This window comes from Anoplopoma fimbria, chromosome 18 (genome assembly GCF_027596085.1).
Source record: "Anoplopoma fimbria isolate UVic2021 breed Golden Eagle Sablefish chromosome 18, Afim_UVic_2022, whole genome shotgun sequence".
In the NCBI taxonomy this organism is placed as follows: domain Eukaryota; kingdom Metazoa; phylum Chordata; class Actinopteri; order Perciformes; family Anoplopomatidae; genus Anoplopoma; species Anoplopoma fimbria.
Genome location: NC_072466.1, coordinates 11,668,529 through 11,685,995, shown reverse-complemented (window position 1 = coordinate 11,685,995; position 17,467 = coordinate 11,668,529). Strand labels below are relative to the sequence as shown.

General features: G+C 41.3%; 1 protein-coding gene across 2 annotated transcripts in view; it reads right to left on the bottom strand.

Annotated features, from left to right (window-relative positions):
* LOC129107302 (protein eva-1 homolog A) overlaps positions 1-17,467 on the bottom strand; it is a 71,436-nt gene that overhangs the window by 17,542 nt on the left and 36,427 nt on the right. The window contains exon 1 of one of the 2 annotated variants that reach the window (XM_054618756.1): positions 8,672-8,752. The exons of the other annotated variant lie outside the window; for it this stretch is intronic. The gene's annotated coding sequence lies outside the window, so the exon portion shown is untranslated. Of the gene's footprint in view, positions 1-8,671; positions 8,753-17,467 lie in introns of those variants that run through there. 2 annotated transcript variants of the gene reach the window in all.

The window sequence follows — 17,467 nt, the reverse complement described above, 5'->3', positions numbered from 1 at the left end:
GCAAATTAACAGTTTAACACTTTGTTTTTTTTCATGGATTAAATAAATGAGAAATAACACGTTCATTAGTGAGCTTTAGAGTTGCTGGTGAGTGGATTTTGTAACATTCAAACAGAGCCACAATGCTTTGTTAATGACCACAATCATTTCACTATAGCATGTCATGCATGCAGGGTCTAGCATATGCCAACATCTGAGGAGCCAGAGTTCACACTAAAAGGATTCCTGGTAGCTGGAGGACCACCCATGAAATAATCAGCACTGACCTTTATAGGGCAACTGTCATATTAACACTGACCGACTTTTTTTATTAGGCAGCTGACGAGTAGAAAGATTGTGGTCAAAACATGGAGCATGTGGTTGTCTGTAACATCTGCAGGTCTAAACTTTTTTTGTACTTTTATCATGTGCAGTTATTGCAACCTTTGTTCTGACATCACTACTGTTTCTCTCTCTGTGGCTGAATTTGCAAAATGCTAACTAGTATGAGCAATGTTTCATAAAATAGCAGCTCAAAACACTGGAAATCAACCTCCTCGCACTTCTGGGTCGGTATTTCAATGTTGCCTACTCTAAACTACAGTGAATCTGGCACAGACAACAACAGAGACCTGATGTTTGTTTGCTTACTTCAGCAGGCAAGCTACCAACATTTTTTGGATGGCACAAATGTAGCATCCCAAAATCTGTCTGGTTTGGCCACAGAGGCCAGGATCCACAGTTGCCTCGCTAAACAAACACAACTCGGAGGTCTGGCTTCGCTTTAGCTGACGGTCATTATGCACGTCGATTAAAAAACAAACAAACTGGCAGAGAGAGACGTCGAGCTATTCAGTGTGGGCCTAGAGGTGGAAAATCCCCATCTGACAGCCTCATACAGGGAAAAAGAGAGTGAAAAAGTGATAGACAGTCTGAGACCTGAAGCTGCTTCTAGCTGATGGACAGGGAAGACCAATTTTTCTAGTTTGTTGGAAAAACTGTCTTATGCCAAGATGCCAATTTACCAACTAACTAAGTAACTGAATTGACAGTTAAACTGAAGGACATTCACACCTCCTTCATCGTCACAAAAAGCAAGTGAAATAAGAGAGTGGGGATTATCCAGCTCTATTACTGTTATTAGTGGAGAAAAGCCAAGATCCAAACAGAGACTGCCGCATTCAAGTGTACACAAGACCTAACTGGGGTCGAAACACACATCCACTATTACCATACTTTATACTTGATCAGAGTAATCGTTATTTCACAATGTTCCATACAAATAAGTGTGAAAAAGGGTGTATTTGCATGACTCAAGAAGGCACAGTGAGAGAAAATACCGCCACATCACATTAGCCAATGAGAACACTCGATATTAATCAATGATACACAAGTCAGCGGTTCTCACACACTTGGGGAAAAGCATGTTAGACTTCGATCACATGAGAGCACATGGGCCACTTTGTACCAACCTAAATCGCCAGCTGTATTAGGATAGTAGCTAATCATAAAGCCTCCAATAGCACACACACACACACACACACGCACACACACACCTCAAAAGTAGCAGAACCCAATCGGGCGCTGGTGTCATGTTGCAGACAGGAAACAGATGGCCTGCTGGGTTAAAAAAAAAAAAATAAGAAAAAAGGAACATGCCAAAGAAGGCCACAGAGAGTGCTTCCCTCCCTTTTTCATTCCTCCATCCCTCCTTTATCATCCCTTCATCCTCGGTTTGAAGGAAAAGGAAGAGTGAGACGGCGGTGGTGTTTGGAGGTTAGATCAGTGGGCTCTGGCTGGAGATCAGAGTGATTGAGTTCTCTGGGGGATTTTTAAATAACGGCCCAGCGTGGCGCTACTGTATTGGGTTAGGCTAGGGCGCAGAGCATGAAGGCTATTTAGGACACATCCCAAGGGGTGAGAATATATTTTTAAGCCTTCGAAGAACAATATTCTATTCCTAAGTGCTAAAATTACAATGATTATATGGTATAGTGATAGTATATTATAAAGAGAATAGTTTACATGTGTCATGTTAAAAGATTTAAAGGTAATATTTAATTTTTTTAAATGCTCTTACTACTTTCTTGCAGAGAGCTAGATGAGAAGATCCATACCACTCTCATTTCTGTAAGCTAAGTTTAACTAGAGCCAGGAGGTGATAATTTTAGCATAAAGACTGTAAACAGCTAGCCTGGCTCTGTCTAAAATAAAAAAAATACATGTACCAGAACCTCTAAATCTCCCTCATTAGGTTGCATCTTGTTTGTTTAATCCCTACACAAACAAAATGTAGACATGAGCCAACTAGCCTGGCTACTTCTTGGTTATAACACTGTGTAAAACCACAACTTGTTTTACAGTGCAAGCTGATTAAGTGATAAACCACTTTATTTGGAAGTAAAACGGTAATGCAAGAAATAATCTCCCTGGGCAGAGAAAATTGTGTATGCACACTGATGGATATTTCGTTAGGCTATAAATATTTGGCCTGATTATCTGAGTTCCTCCGGTTTCTTATCGCTGCATTCCCCAATCTCAGCAATTAACTGGGACGAGAACATTGATACTTGCACATCAGACACATTCAACAGATGATCTGTTAAGTTTACTTCCTCCAAAACAACTTCCTGACCTTTGCCAGGTACACAGTGCTGACACATCAGCTGCTGATGGCATATAACCTCTGACCCCGAATGCAAAAATCAGAGATCAATATATTGTAAGACTGCCCTGCATCTAGGAGACATTGAAAAGTGGAATGACCCCGGCCGTTTGAGGTCATGATACATCACATGTTTGCTTGAGCTCTGTGATTTTCCAAATATCTAATCTCATATTTTTATCGTTGTGAAGCTTCTCGTGCCGAGACCATGTCAGATCATCTGCTGTCTAGATTGTTTTGAACAGTCTTCAGCCAGGGACCCTAAAAGATTTGAGGTAATCGATTAATTTGGCTGATGTCAAGCTTCTCTGCTTGATATTTGAGCGTGTAATGCAACTAAACAGCAAGTGGAGGATTTTAATGTGAGGCTCAAATCAGCACAGATACGTTTTTAAAGATACGAATAAGGTACTAATAAAATATGAATATCTAAACCAACAATTACACTTCACTTCAAGCCAATATCCTGTAACAGTGAACCACGTCAAAATGTTTGTCTCCATTCTAACATCATAGCTATTTGTCATATATAAGTATTGCATAGACATCTTGAAGTTGAGACAGCAGTGGGATACAATTCAGCCCCAAACAGTAAGTGCTTTATTAGATATCACTTACGCAAATTAACTTCACAGCAGATGTTCTTTCTTCAACTGGCAGACATCTGAAAACTTACCTCACATCTGCAGCTAGTCATTTACTGCCTCATTCAAAAACCCTGGGCTATAAAATCTACAGACATCATTAAGCACGTCTGCTAATTTCTAAAACCTGAAATACAGCAGCGATAAAATTACTAAGCCAACGCAACCCAAAACACATGTTTACTGTATATTAAAACCTTCTAAATGTGGGCCGACTTAAAACATGTTTAGATAGAAACCTTTGATATGTTGAGTCTTCATTAAATTGGCACCCAGTAATCCTGCTGCATAACATTTCAACCTTTTATTGGAAGTCTCTGATTGTTGAGGAGTATCTGGGCTTTTTGAAAGTCCCAAGGATTCTAATAACGAGTCAACCAAGCCAAAACATAAAAACCTTTGTTGATATGAAAGGAGTGCTCAGTCTCTTCTCTCACCGTCTGTCACTGTCTCACTTTTTGTTTCTCTTCTCTCTCTCTCTCTCTCTCAATTCAATAAGGTCGTAAAAAGCACTGCAAGTTGTTGGCCAAAGCATGCCAACAACAGTTCGTACATTCAAACTATATGCTGATGATTAACTACTTAAAATGTATGTTATAAATGTCTCTCCCTCTCTCCATTTATATCTCCTCTCTGAGCCAACGGTCCTTTCTTTTTCCCACTATGCCACTAAATCCTCATCTAAATCAAGTTGTTTTGCCTTCCTCAGCCCTTGCAGCACATGTTTCTAGACTAGTGATCCTTGCCTCTCAGAAAAAAATTGAGTTTAATGGGAGTGAGGCAGGGTGAACTGAGGGGGAGGAGAGGGGAAGGCAATGGAGGGCTGTAAAGAAACACCACATGCTACTCCGTGCCAGTCCCCTACGAGGAGGGAAAAGCAGCATTACTCCTTCCCCTGAAATCCAAAAGTAATATGTGCTGGCAAGAAATAACACATATACTCACACAGGAAATCACTGATTGGAAAAAGAAAAATTTAACATTCAATGTAATGAGGGATTTAGTGATTTCTTTCTTGGGTAACTTTAAATACTTTGTTTTGGAAATACAGGATTTTAAGAACAAATCTAAAAAGAAAACTACTTAACAATCATGCTTGTATTAATGTGTACTAAAACGTTTTGTGTAGTTACTGCATTAGGGCAGTTGTCAGAGAAATGCTAACCCCGTCACTGGACTTTAAGCTGTCGCAACTTCCAGTATACAATGCAGACTCAACCACCACCCATCCATTTTAACCTACGTCTGGTACATACAAACCTGGCTGGACAGGTAAGTCAGCAAACATACACACCTTTGGCAAAACACTAACATGAACAATCATGGCTGAAAAAGTACCCAACACTGGTCTTATTCTGCTCTGCTCATGGTTCAATGCTCTGGTTTAATTAACTGGACTACTGTGAAGGTTCTTCTAGGGCCAGCAGGACACACACACACACACACACACACACACACACACACACACACACACACACACACACACACACACACACACACACACACACACACACACACACACACACACACACACACACACACACAGGGGCAGCTTCCTTCACCCTGACCTGGGTGCCATGGAGAGAAAATTAATTTCCCTTGGTGAGCATGGCTTGCTAGAGGGCAACCAAAAAGGCAGAAGTCCTGCTGAATAAACACACTGCTGAACACACACAAGCTTTCTGGATAACTGCACATTTCAGCAATCAATAGTGTTTATGCTTGTTATCAATGCAACGTTATTCTTGCCATTGCAACACAAAACAACATTTTAAAAAGATGCATATGTATCTTTACAGCAGCACATGAGTGAATGTGTAAGTGTGTTAGTTTTTGATCCTCAGGTGTTCATATCTGTTCGTACTCCATGTGCACACCGTATTTTTTCTGTCTCCCACCTCACTGACCTTTTAAATCTAGCAGGATCCACTGATCCAGGGGACTTACCCCCACCATCTCACTGGGAGATAAATGACTCCCTAAAGCTATGAGGCTCCTCGAATCCCTCCATCCAGGACCAGTCCAGGCAATAACACAGACATCAGAGGAGTGATAAAACACTGCTCCTCAAGGAGAAGACCGTTTTTTAAAGTATTGGCCCAAGAAAAAGTATTGTAGATTAACTCTAAAGTAAAGGGCTTTGGAAGTGTATGATAATGAGACCGGGGCTCCCTGGCAGCTATGATTGGGGAGTAGATCTACTGGGGACATACAGTAGATGAGAGGAGGTTGGGGGACAAAGGCATACAGATAATGGTCTGAGGATGTATAGGTGTTACCGAGATGGTGGTTGGGGGGTGAGATATGGGGGACAGGAGACCCCCAGCACCCCCTGCAAGCAGCTGCATGTTGGTGCTGAAGAATGCCAGGAAGTTATTTAGGTGTGGGGGGGGGGCACATCTGCTTTGGCTATCAGGAAACCCAGTACACTTCAAATGACTTGAATTTTTAAGAGAAAGACTTGTTCTGGAAGTAGGGAAGAAAGAAGGAAGGAAGGAAGGATGGCAGAGCAGTAGGAAGGAAGGAAAAAAGAAAACACCCCTTTAGGAGAGTTGAAGCCATTAGGGATGCATGCTTAGTTTAAAAAAAACAGAAAACAGAGAAGAAAAGGATAAAAATCAAATCAAGGGTAGAGGAAAAAAGGGGGGTTGGAAAGGAAAGTGGGCTTTGCTTTGCTGTGAGATAACCAGGCCAAAGCTTAGTACAGCGCCAGGTTCCATTCAGACTAGACAAAGTAAATAAAACCACTTGATGAAAAAGAGTAAAAATAAGCCAATGGTTGGCAGAAAAAGTTCTCCAAGCAGGGGGGGTATTGAAGCCATACCAAGTTATAAAGATGACAGAGAGAGTACAAGAAGGTCTGACTTTCTGAACTTTCTGTTTTCACAACTGAGCAGTCGGCCTAATCTGATGGCCGGACAAGGATTTACAGAGATCATCACAGCATTGTCAAACATGAAGTCACATCTCTGTGTGTGGCGGGAAAGAGAGAAAAAGACAAAGCAGACAACCGCTCATCTTCCCTATTAATCATTTCTACTGTCATCTCAATCTCTCCCTCTATCTAAAAGAGGGAATAATAAACAAAAAGCGAGTTAACAACCAGCTAATCAAAACGAGCGCTGGAGCGGACTGGGATTGTTCCCGTTCCTGTGTCCGTCAGCCTCTGGCCCTCGCTCTCTTCACATAACCCCAAACCACACACTAATTCATAAATTACAAAACAAAGAGTCTCTTGTGGTTTGGGAGGGACCGGGTCCGGCTCTGCAAACTGGCGCTACAGCGGAACGGCTACGTGTCAATTAGAGAAACCTGGCTGACAGGGAGACGTAGAGTGGAAGCATGGACACACCAGCAGGCTCACACGCTTACAGCAGGAGCATAGACCTACTGTATACACATGTTCACAACACACACTCATACACCATTTGGAAGCCATCTAAGCATTTTGTCATTTTGGAGCCCAGGAACTGACTTTGCGCATTGTCTGGTGTAATAGGCTTGTGGTTTTCTCCCTCCTGTTTACGAGGGGTGACGTGTGTTAAGGTGGTGGGCATGCACCATTTGGGAGTTACTGTAAGTCTGCAGTTGTGTTGAGCTCAAGGCTGGCTTCTGTGGAAAAACACGTGTTGAGTTGCAAGAGACAATAGTGCAAGTGGATTAAACACAGTACACATTTTGAGTTCAGCAAAACGTGTCCAAAGGAACTATTCGGCTGTGTTACAGTGGGAGGATGAGTCTGATTATACTGGTTCAGTTTACAGGCTTATATATATGACTATAAACAAAGTGCATTGGTTATAAAATCTCGTAAATCATTCATGGCCTACAATTGCTCATTCATTTTAAATTTTACAGTAAACACACCGTCCGTAATCCATAAAACCAAATTGAGGGATAAACAGAAGATCAAATAACCAATCCATCAAAGTTCTAGTCCAGAGTATTTAACTGCAAATACAATAATTAATCCAAATATATAAAAAGTAAGATAGAGCAAGAAGGGAAATATCATAGCACCAGATTTATGAGAAATAGTTATTGAGATAAATGTGACACTGATTGCGATTTCATCATTTCACACAACCCTACCAGAATAATCTTTACACCTATAAGACCAGAAATGTAGAATGCTGCAAATGATTAGTTGATTAATTTATTGGTCGATCAGTAGAAAATGAATGGACAACTATTTTGTGAGGTAATTAATTGCTTCAGCTGTTTCAAAGCTCAAATGCTTTTCTTAGCTTTTTTATCATTTACTGAATATCTTTGGTATTTTGGTCGGACGAAACAAGAGATCTGAAGACATCATCTCTGGCACCTTTAAAATTGACAATCTTTTATTACTTTTTCACATTTCATAGACCAAACAATTAATTAATTAGTCAAGAAATTATCAGCAGATGGGTGATATCTTTTCATTGACCTCAACCCTGCGGTGAGTCAGCACCACTATTTGCATTGTGTGAACGCCTCGCTGCCACTGTTGGTTTTACTGTATTATGCACCCAGTGGTTAATTACAGTGGAGTCAAACTCCTGCCAACAGAGCCTTCCCTCTACCAGCAGCTTGTTAGGAAAAAACAATGACCATCTATGGAAACACACACGCAGATACACACACACACACACACACACACACACACACACACACACACACACACACACACACACACACACACACACACACACACACACACACACACACAGACAGAGAAAGATGCATGAAAAAACGTCACAAACACCGACACTACAACAAAAGTACCGACACTGAGTGAGGTGTTGTTGTCAGGTATCGGTCTAGTCATCTGTATGTGTGTGTGTGTGTGTGTGTGTGTGTGTGTACACTGTTGTCTGTATCTAAGTGATCACACATTGTTGTTACCTCATCTGTCCACAAGTGAAACTACAGTTCCCTGTCAGAGTCTAATCCACTCAATCAACCTGTTAAGCCTTTCTCTCAGCTCCTTAGCACTTTTTCCACTCGTGTACCGCACACGCACACTATCCTCCAAATAATTAACAAACACTCACACCAATTTACCCACTCATAAGTTCTCATCCTCAACATCGAGCGCTGCAACAACAAGGACATTCCTGAGGGCAACGCATGGTGAGGCATTTAAACTCCTCAACAAGCAAAAGGTAACAACAGTCTTATAACAGATTAAATATGCAGGAAAAAAAGGCTTTTAATCATAAAAAAATCATAATAGAATATAAAGGTTTTAAGAGTATAAACAACAGGGATGTGTCCACTTCTTCAATCACACAAAAGTCTCACAAACTTCAGCACAAATACCAACAGGTAAAAAAAAGTAGCCAGACCAAAGCAGGGAGATTTAAAAGCTAGCTCAGACAGAAGACGAGGTGACACTTACACACACATTGCCGAATGGAAAATCCTCCAAAGGGTCCAGGCAATAACTTTCTCTGTCCGAGCGTGTGTTTGTGTGTCTGTCTTGTCAAACGCTGCCCCCGCCTCCTCTCCTCCTCCTCCTCTCGGTCCCGCCAGGAGAGCTGTGAGTAGCTTTGCCGTAAAAACAAGCGCTCACGTGAATAGTCCACTGTGTGTCCAACTAGAATGAGAAACCACGGCCCCAAAAAAGGAAAAGAAAGAAGAAGTGTGTGTGGGGGGGGGGAGTAAAAGGAAAAAGGATAGCCCCTTTAAAAAAAGGTATGCTCCTTTATGGTGACTCCCCCATTTTTCAAGCCAAATGGGGAAGGAAGAGAGTTTCCTCTTTTTTTCTTCTTCTCATCCAGAGAGAATAAGGCTTTTCTAACACTTCTGCTCTTTTAGTTTCCCTCTTCCTTCCTGCTCTCAGGGAGAGAGAAAGTTAAACCCGGCTTTGGACAACTGGAATGTGACAGCAGGAGAGAGCGAGGGAGAGAGAGAGAGAGAGAGAGAGAGAGAGAGAATGAGGTGGTGAGCGAGGGATCGAGGGAGAGAGTGAGAGAGAGAGAGAGAGAGGTGGAAGAGAGAAAGAAGCAGGGACATGTAGTGTCCACCTCCACAGCCCACTGCTGTGTGAGTGAGCAGTCACAGAGAGGTAGAAAGGGGAGGGAAGGAGCGGGGAGAAGAGGAGGAGGGGGCTACGAGTGCATGCATGAGCGAGAGCGAGAGAGAGAGAGAGAGAGATGAAAAAGTTAGAGCGCAGCCTCAGGAAATGACCTGAGGATTTCATTCAGCTCAAATTGGAGATGTGGGACTGTGGTGTGTAAGAGCTGGAACATGCTGCTCCTGTATGGCTGCATATAAGGGAGCATGCACGGTGAGGTTGGGCAGCATGCCCTGCGTATAAACATTTAGGCGATATAAAGCTGTCAAAGGTCTTTCCACATAGTTGATAACTTGGCCCCTTTAAAGTCTTTAAAAGTGGTTAAATTCGGCCATTAAGTTGCAAATCAATGAGCACGACTGCTCTATTGACATCTTGGGATTTTATAGAGAAGTGCTTTGATTTGTTGGGTATTTTAACCTCACAAATTTTCTTGATTGATTTACAAGAAAATGTACTAAATTGTGACACATACACAGTATATCAATATTGACATATTCCATAATAGAGAATTTAATTGTATAAAATGAATATGGTTTTCCTTTTGTATTCCTGACAGAAAGTTGGATCAGCCAATCAGCTTGTTGGACACTCAGAGCTTTGCATTGCATTGTTGACATTTGGGAAATGTTTACATTTCTTTTGCCAATTTGCTCATTCATAACTTTTATGGAAAGATATTCATACACAATAACATGATCTCTGACTTTAAATTATGCATGGAGAAAGCACTTTTTGTTCCCTAGAACTTTGATAGAAAATGCTAATTGGTAGGTATTTGATTAAAGGTATGCTGTGGAGTTCTCTGTAAATAACATTTAAAAAAAAGTTATATTTACAATCAGTGTTTTCTCCCCTGCTCCTTTCTCATAAAATATTTGATTTCTTAAACGTCTTAAATCTTGCGCCGTTTAGATCCAGTTTGCTAGCTTGCAGTTGTTTCCTGCCATGCCTTTCTTGGCATTATTTGGCTGTGAACAGGTACAGCGTGAAACCATCATCATCAGCATTGTGTATTGCGTCACGACAAAAAATAATCAAATTAATGTAATTATATTGCTTATTGATGAAAACAGATGGCACACTGACATGATCTCCTCTTCAAGCAACCAGAAGATTTGTTAGGTGCCCGCATTGACTCCTCTGCGATGCTCTCAGACCTAAACTTACCCAGAACATCCCTCTCTGCGTGGAATCACAGAGACATTTAAATGCATCCTGCAGAACTATAATTCTAGCTTAAGATGCCCTGGGAAATTCTCCCCTCGGTTCCCACCCCCCTATAGGCCGCCCCTCCGCTAATTCTCCCCTCTCCCTTCCTCTCTCCCCTCTGTCCACCGCAGGAGGAAAACTGAAACCAGCCACAGACTGGAAAGCATTAGTCTGCCCCCCCCTTCCACTCTGATTCAACACACTACATACAAACTATGGATCACAAAAAAGGATTGGAGAGTAGTTTTTTCATCCTGAGCCCTGATTGACTCAGTGACATAAAAACAGTAGTGTACACAGTTTACAACTTTGTGAATCTGACAAAGTTGGCAGCGACTTCTCGTCCAGAGCTTTATTATGCTTATTTTGCAGTTTCCAATCCAACAAAGAGGCAGTTTCTCATTTGGGAAAACAGGCCAAGAAAAAACCCACAGAATAGGAGGGTGCATACAATGTTTGTGCATTCAGTTTGTGCATGTACTGTATAATCTATTTATATGTGTGTGTATAGGCATGTTTGTATATATATGTTTGTGTGCCAACATGTTACTGTATGGATGTTAACTTGACTGCACGCTCCTATTATCCAACATTTCTAAAGCAGACAAACAGCCTAAAGCCAAATGCAGAACATTCCTCCGCTCTGGAAAGCGCCTGCTATGTTTGGGGGCTGGAACGGCTACAGCGACATAAGTGGCTTTAACTAGCGGCAGCGGAGCGACAGACCCCAAAATGATCATCGGAGGGGCCCTCTTTCTCTTGTTCCCATACAGACCGGCGCTAATGAGACCTACAGCCTCACTAGAAGTGGCCGGGTCGAAGTGAGTGGTCGTGTTGAGTCAGCAGGGCAGACAGGAGGGAAGATATAGACAGTGATCATCTGCAATGTCATGAGACCGTCTGCACAGCGAAGATAAAGGGAGGGGAGGCTAGTAGGAAGGCAATCTAACAAGTGAGCTTTTTTTGCAAATCAAAATATACTGCAGTGTTAAGACAGAAAATCCAGTAATCAATTATTAGCTCAAAACTATAAATCATCACCTAATGCCAGTGATAACTCAAACACTTAGAAAGGACAACAATATATACATCCACCATAGAATGAAAACAGTTTCTAACCATAAACAAGTACAACTTTAACAATCTACTTCTGGATCCTATACTATCCTAGTACCAAATGGAAAATCCTCAGGGAGCCAAAGACACTTAATAAGCAAACTTAATATTCACATTCTTTACTCGATTAAATGTAGCAATACTACAATATAAAAAGACTCCATGACGATGAAGTAAAACACCTACAATGAAAAGTATTATTTACAAATGGTGTCAAGTATCAGCAGTAAAGAGAACTAAACTATAAAGTAGCATGAAATGAAAACACTCAAGTAAAGTACAAGTATCTGAAATGTATACTTGAGTAAATGAACTACGTTCTATTGCACTACTGGTCCTCATTGATTGAAACCTTCCACATCCAAACATGATACAGTGTTATCACTGCGTGGGTTTATCTTGTGTTGCAGGTGATGATTTTGACATTTGCCAACAGAGCTGATGAGCCTGTTGAACGCCTCAAAGGTTAGATTTGAATAAATCATACTCAGTGAGCAATAAAGTTGGCTCTGATCCTACAGCATCACACTGCAGTCACCTGTGTTATCTGTCTGTATCAGTACAGCGCTGTGTGACGCTTCCCCGTGTTTACTAAGCAGTCTGTAGAGGGTGGAATCATGCGTCTGGCTGGCACAAAGCCTAGTTTCCTTTACCAGCTTTTTTCTTTCATTAAAGGGATGTTTTTTGTTTTGTTTTGGTACCATGACATGACTAAAAGTGAATAGTGATGGATACAAAAATACTGCACCTTAACTATTTAGTTTTGCTAGAGTTCTTTTCACCTGAAGGATTTGCTAGATGTTTAACTGCCTTGCTTTACAAGTACAAATGATATACACTTCCAAAGCCCCAAACTCAAACTTTCTTTTTTTCTTGCATTGGAGTCTTTAATTCAAAGTATTAAAGTGATAAACTTGTTCCGTGAACATATTTAAATAAAGTTACATTTTATTATATAAATTCAAACAACTTCCAAGGATTAGATTCTAGTGCAACTAACAGAATTATATATTTTGAAAAAAAATGCTCATATTTTAAAACCTATTGGTTGTGTTCAATGTGGGAGCTGCCACATGACAAACTGTGCGAATGGCACTGAGCAACTTCGGAAGCGTAGGGCTGTTCAGTGGATTGCTCAAAAGCACTATAACAATAGTATCTGCATAGCTCAATCACTTCCAATGATCAGGCTCATATTTCTTCATATAGTCAGGGACACGAACCAGTCAACTTCCAGCTCTAACCTTGAGGCTATCGCCGTCTGCAGGGTCGGAAATGGTGGACAGAATGGAGACAGAAGAAAAACAAGGAAGATGGATGAGATGAAAGGCTGCAGGTTGTGAGGGCGACATGGACAAAGAAGTTAAGAACACTGAAGGGGACAAAGTAAGCCGGTCGAAACCAAAGAGCCTATGTGTCAAACATGTGAGAGGGTAAAAAAAAAGAAAGCAAAAAAAAATTGGGATAAGTCAGTGAAGCTGTGAGGACTTAAAAGGGAATTTAACACCTTGTCCATTTTGTTCAAGATGCATTTTAATCAGATTAAACTTCTAACAGACTTTCCCTCAGGCCCAGTGACCACATCGGCTGGGTATTAAACTAGATTTTGCATGACCACAAACCATATAGCAGAATCTGTTTGAAGGAGGGAGAACTACCAGAATTAAGGCTGGATTTAAACAGCTTTTATTTGCCTGTGTGCGAGTGGTGCTACATGTTGCAGCTACCAGATGACACAAGTCGACGAGACACGCTGCAGGCCCAGACATCAGCTGACTGAACCTGCTGGCTTAGCACAGTCCCGCAACCCCTCGCGTCAGCAAATCACCACGGCAACAGTGTGTTCCCGCCAAAAAAAAAAAATCCCTCCTTGTTATCGTCCTGCTCCGGAGACCACACCCTGGTCGGCTTTGACTTTCAGCCAGTAACTTTAGAGAGTTTAGAGAGATGATGTTATACTGTAGCAATAAAACTCAATGCCTTTTATGGGCATTGGCTGAACCAACCATTACCAATATTAATGCAACACACAAAGGTCAGCTGAGGTCACGTGCTGTGTGTTTTCTCACAGCGGTGCTCCTGAGAGTGCCAGCTGCGGCTGTTATTCCAGGGTTTCTGCACAGTCAGGTTTGTGTAACGAGGCTGGGGAGCGTTCAGAAGGGCAATTTCATTCCTTTCTGCTTGCATCTTCACTCACTTAAATCAGACACACCATTGATCACACTTGGGTCAAAGTCCAAACACCTTTTCCCGGTTCTTGGTTTATTTTACACAATGATAAAACACCCAATTGGTGGGGTGGGTCATGTACTGGATAATGATGCAATGAGAGCAAGACTCCTCTGACGTTATCACCAAAGTATTTGAGGGTTAAGTTAGGCCATTTTCCTGTGATGGACGCTCTTTGTATAATTATACTTTGTATAATTGGATTTTCCAGTTTTTAGCACACCACACCCAATCTGGGCCTGCACTCAGGTTAAAATATACTCAAAGAATTCAAGGTACAGCTTCAAAATATGACAAGAAAAAAGTATTGACATGGCTGGTATTAAGATAGCATAACAATACTAGGTTAATGATTGACTAAAATGAGCCACAACATCCCCAAAAATATTAACTAATGGATTTTCTTTACTATTGTTTCCTGGAAGCTTCTTTAATCAAGTTAACAAGGAAATCACATGTTGATAATCAGGCATACATTATCTAATTGAGCAGCACTGACAAGCCTGAAATGAAGCTTCCAAAGAAAAATAGAATTGAGTCCACAGGCAGTACCCAGTAATTTGTAGAGGGAAAATAAAATGTGAATCTTTTTATTGAAAACGTGTTCCGTTGTGTTTTTATTAAATTCACACTCAATGGAGTCAAGGGCCAAAATAATTGTAAATGAGGACAAATCCAAGGTACTGCAAGTCTTGAAGTTTTAAAAAGCATTCAATCATACATCAATTTGTAACTTGAATTCTTTTGATTTGAGGTAAGTGAATCATTTTGACCACATTAAGTTATAGTTCTAAGATAGAAAAGTAATCTTGGGCTTAAATGAAATCCATTAAATTTGGAAATTTCCTTTTTATGCATGGATTACTCCTCATATTTACACAATATCGACACATTTTCCCTCTTCACATTTATCATCACATTCAGATTCACTTCTCAATACATGGCAGTTAGTGCTCCATTTGAGGATACTTCCTGAGAATCGTATATCTATGAATATGTATGATATTGCAGTAGCTTAATATTTGAATCTAGATCATTTTTCTGGTCTTGAAAAGGTATTTAGGGTCCACTGACAGCCCTGACCAACTTGAGACCAACTGAAAACTGTCAACTATGTGAGCAAACCTCTGTATGTGTGGGATTAGATATACCAGAAAAGACTCCAGTCCTGCCGCTGTAGGTTGGAAACTATAAGGGAGAAAGAACTGGCCCAGCTGCAGCAGCTACTGCCTGCCTGCCTGGACTGCAGCTCCACACAACCGGGCCAAAATAAACATCTACCCCACAGTCTCCTCTGCTGAAATGACATAAATGTGTGCGGGGGAGTCGGAGGAGCGTGTGGCTTGCAGTGGTCGCATGTGTACTTCAAGTATCTTTGTGCATGTATATTTGTGTGTATGCTTCTGTGTGTATGTCTGCAAAACCAATTGGGATAATCCAAACCCTCAAGCTCCTGAATTACATCTTCATCTTCCTCTATTTTCCCCTGTTACATCTAAATCAGCGCCCCCCCGAGCCACATGTAGTCTGCCAGAGCCTCCACTGCTCGGATTGTGTCCATTAAAAATAGCAGTAGCACAGTTCAGAGACCACATCTCTGTCATTCCCTGTGGTTTAGTCTCTGAAAGCTGCTTCAGGATCCTAATTGCTAAAGGAATAGATGACCAAAAAGTAAAACAATGTGGGAAAACATAACAGGGAAATTGTGTGAGTCTATTATAACAAACATACTGTTGGTAGGTTGTTATTGTTTGAAATAAGTTTAATTTTCAAAGCTTACAAAGATTCCAAACATGCTTCAACTTCAATGAAGGCCATAAAATCATCCAAAAAGCAAGTCATTTTTGTCCAGTTTGTCAAATGCTTTTCAAGGGTCAAGCAACTTAAAACTTTAAGTCACCATGAAAAAGAAAATCCTTAAAAGTTCTCTGAAAAAATGTAAATGTGAATATCTATGTTTTCATGACAATGGAGCAATATCCATCTGCTTATTAGATTGCGTGATATGAGCACAAGCACAAAATCCATAGTAGTGGCATTAGTCCTATATTTGAAAACACACATAGGATATAGATGGACACATTAAACTTTCATTAGGATTTTTTTTAGAGATTCTATTTCCATTTTGAGGTTTCAACCCCAGGGTTGGAAATGCCTGAGTTGCCCGTTCCATCGAGCCCCCCTTCTCCAAACCCAGACCCCATGTTAACCAGCTAAGTGCCGCAATTAATCCATTTCCTCTTCAGAAATTAGACCTGTTCATTAGGCTTTCCATAACCTTTTATCCCACTGAAAGTCTGCTCCGCATGGTTCAAGAGAGGCTGTGTGGCTTGTTCAGGCTGATCCATTACACCGTGGTGAACACTCTTAAGAAAGGAGAAGTTTAGCAGAGAGGCCTTGATATAAAGTCTGAAGCTTTAATACCTCTCAGGGGAGGAAGAGAGTCGTACTCTCTGTAGGGAGGCCTGCATCTGGGACTGACACAGGAAGGAGAGATAGATTATTTTTCTGGGTATGATTTGATCAACACGGATGTCAATAAATCACATTTTGTTACATGACGTTTAAAGTTATCGCTGTGCTTTATGGTACAAAGACACACATACATGCAGAGAGACCTCAGGCTGTATCTCTTCCTCACTCACAACGTAGAGGACGGGTCATGCTGTGGGGCCGCAGGACAGGTCTGGTTGAGCAAGCTGTATAAATAGGACGCTTCCTACACATGATAAAAACACGCTTACGCTACTCATACAACAGCCAGAACTGGACTTTTTCATCAAACATAGAGGTGGATAGATTCCGGCAGCTTCAGAAGGCGTAGGTCAAAAAAAAAGTAACCAACGCAACATTACAAGAAAGAAACTTCAAAGGGGCCCGTATTGGAACCTTGCTTTTGAAGAAAGTGCCTCGAGCATGCTCATTCATCAATTCCAAACTGTTGCACTGAGGGTAAAAATGTCCAAGTCTAAGCTATAGATGATTTGACAGAACACATAACTGCAAATGTGTTTTAAACTTCATCTTGTTAAAATACAGAGATGTCAAATATTTAGAGCTGTGATCGGACTCCTGACTGAAGTACTTTATTCCAGCAAATAAACAAACCGTAGGGACTTCCTCCAGGGGGAGGGCATGGAAATGAAGCCTGACAGTGGCGGCTGTGCAGAGTGTGTGTGATCTGCCGGGAGACTGATGGCAGGTTCCGGGCCATTTGCTGCTGTGTTATTGCTCAGGAGCCAGTCCACCCCTGGGGCTGTGTGAGGAAGAAGCCGGAGCTCTGATGGTTGATGGCTTTATAAATCACAGGCAAGCCGAGGCCGATTGCAAGTCCATAATGTGAATCAAACATGTAGTCATGCCTGAGCGTGTGCGTGTGCGGTAAAACCTAAACACCAACCCAGACGATGTTTCCTAAATTATTTTTCTTCTAGGCAGGCTGCAAAAGCCCCTAAAATAGCACCTAGACAGGGACAGTTAAGATTTTAAGTGGTTTAACACCTCCTTCAGGCAGCGTGGTTCATTTAGTGGTGCAGAAAACTCACACAAACACATTCACAC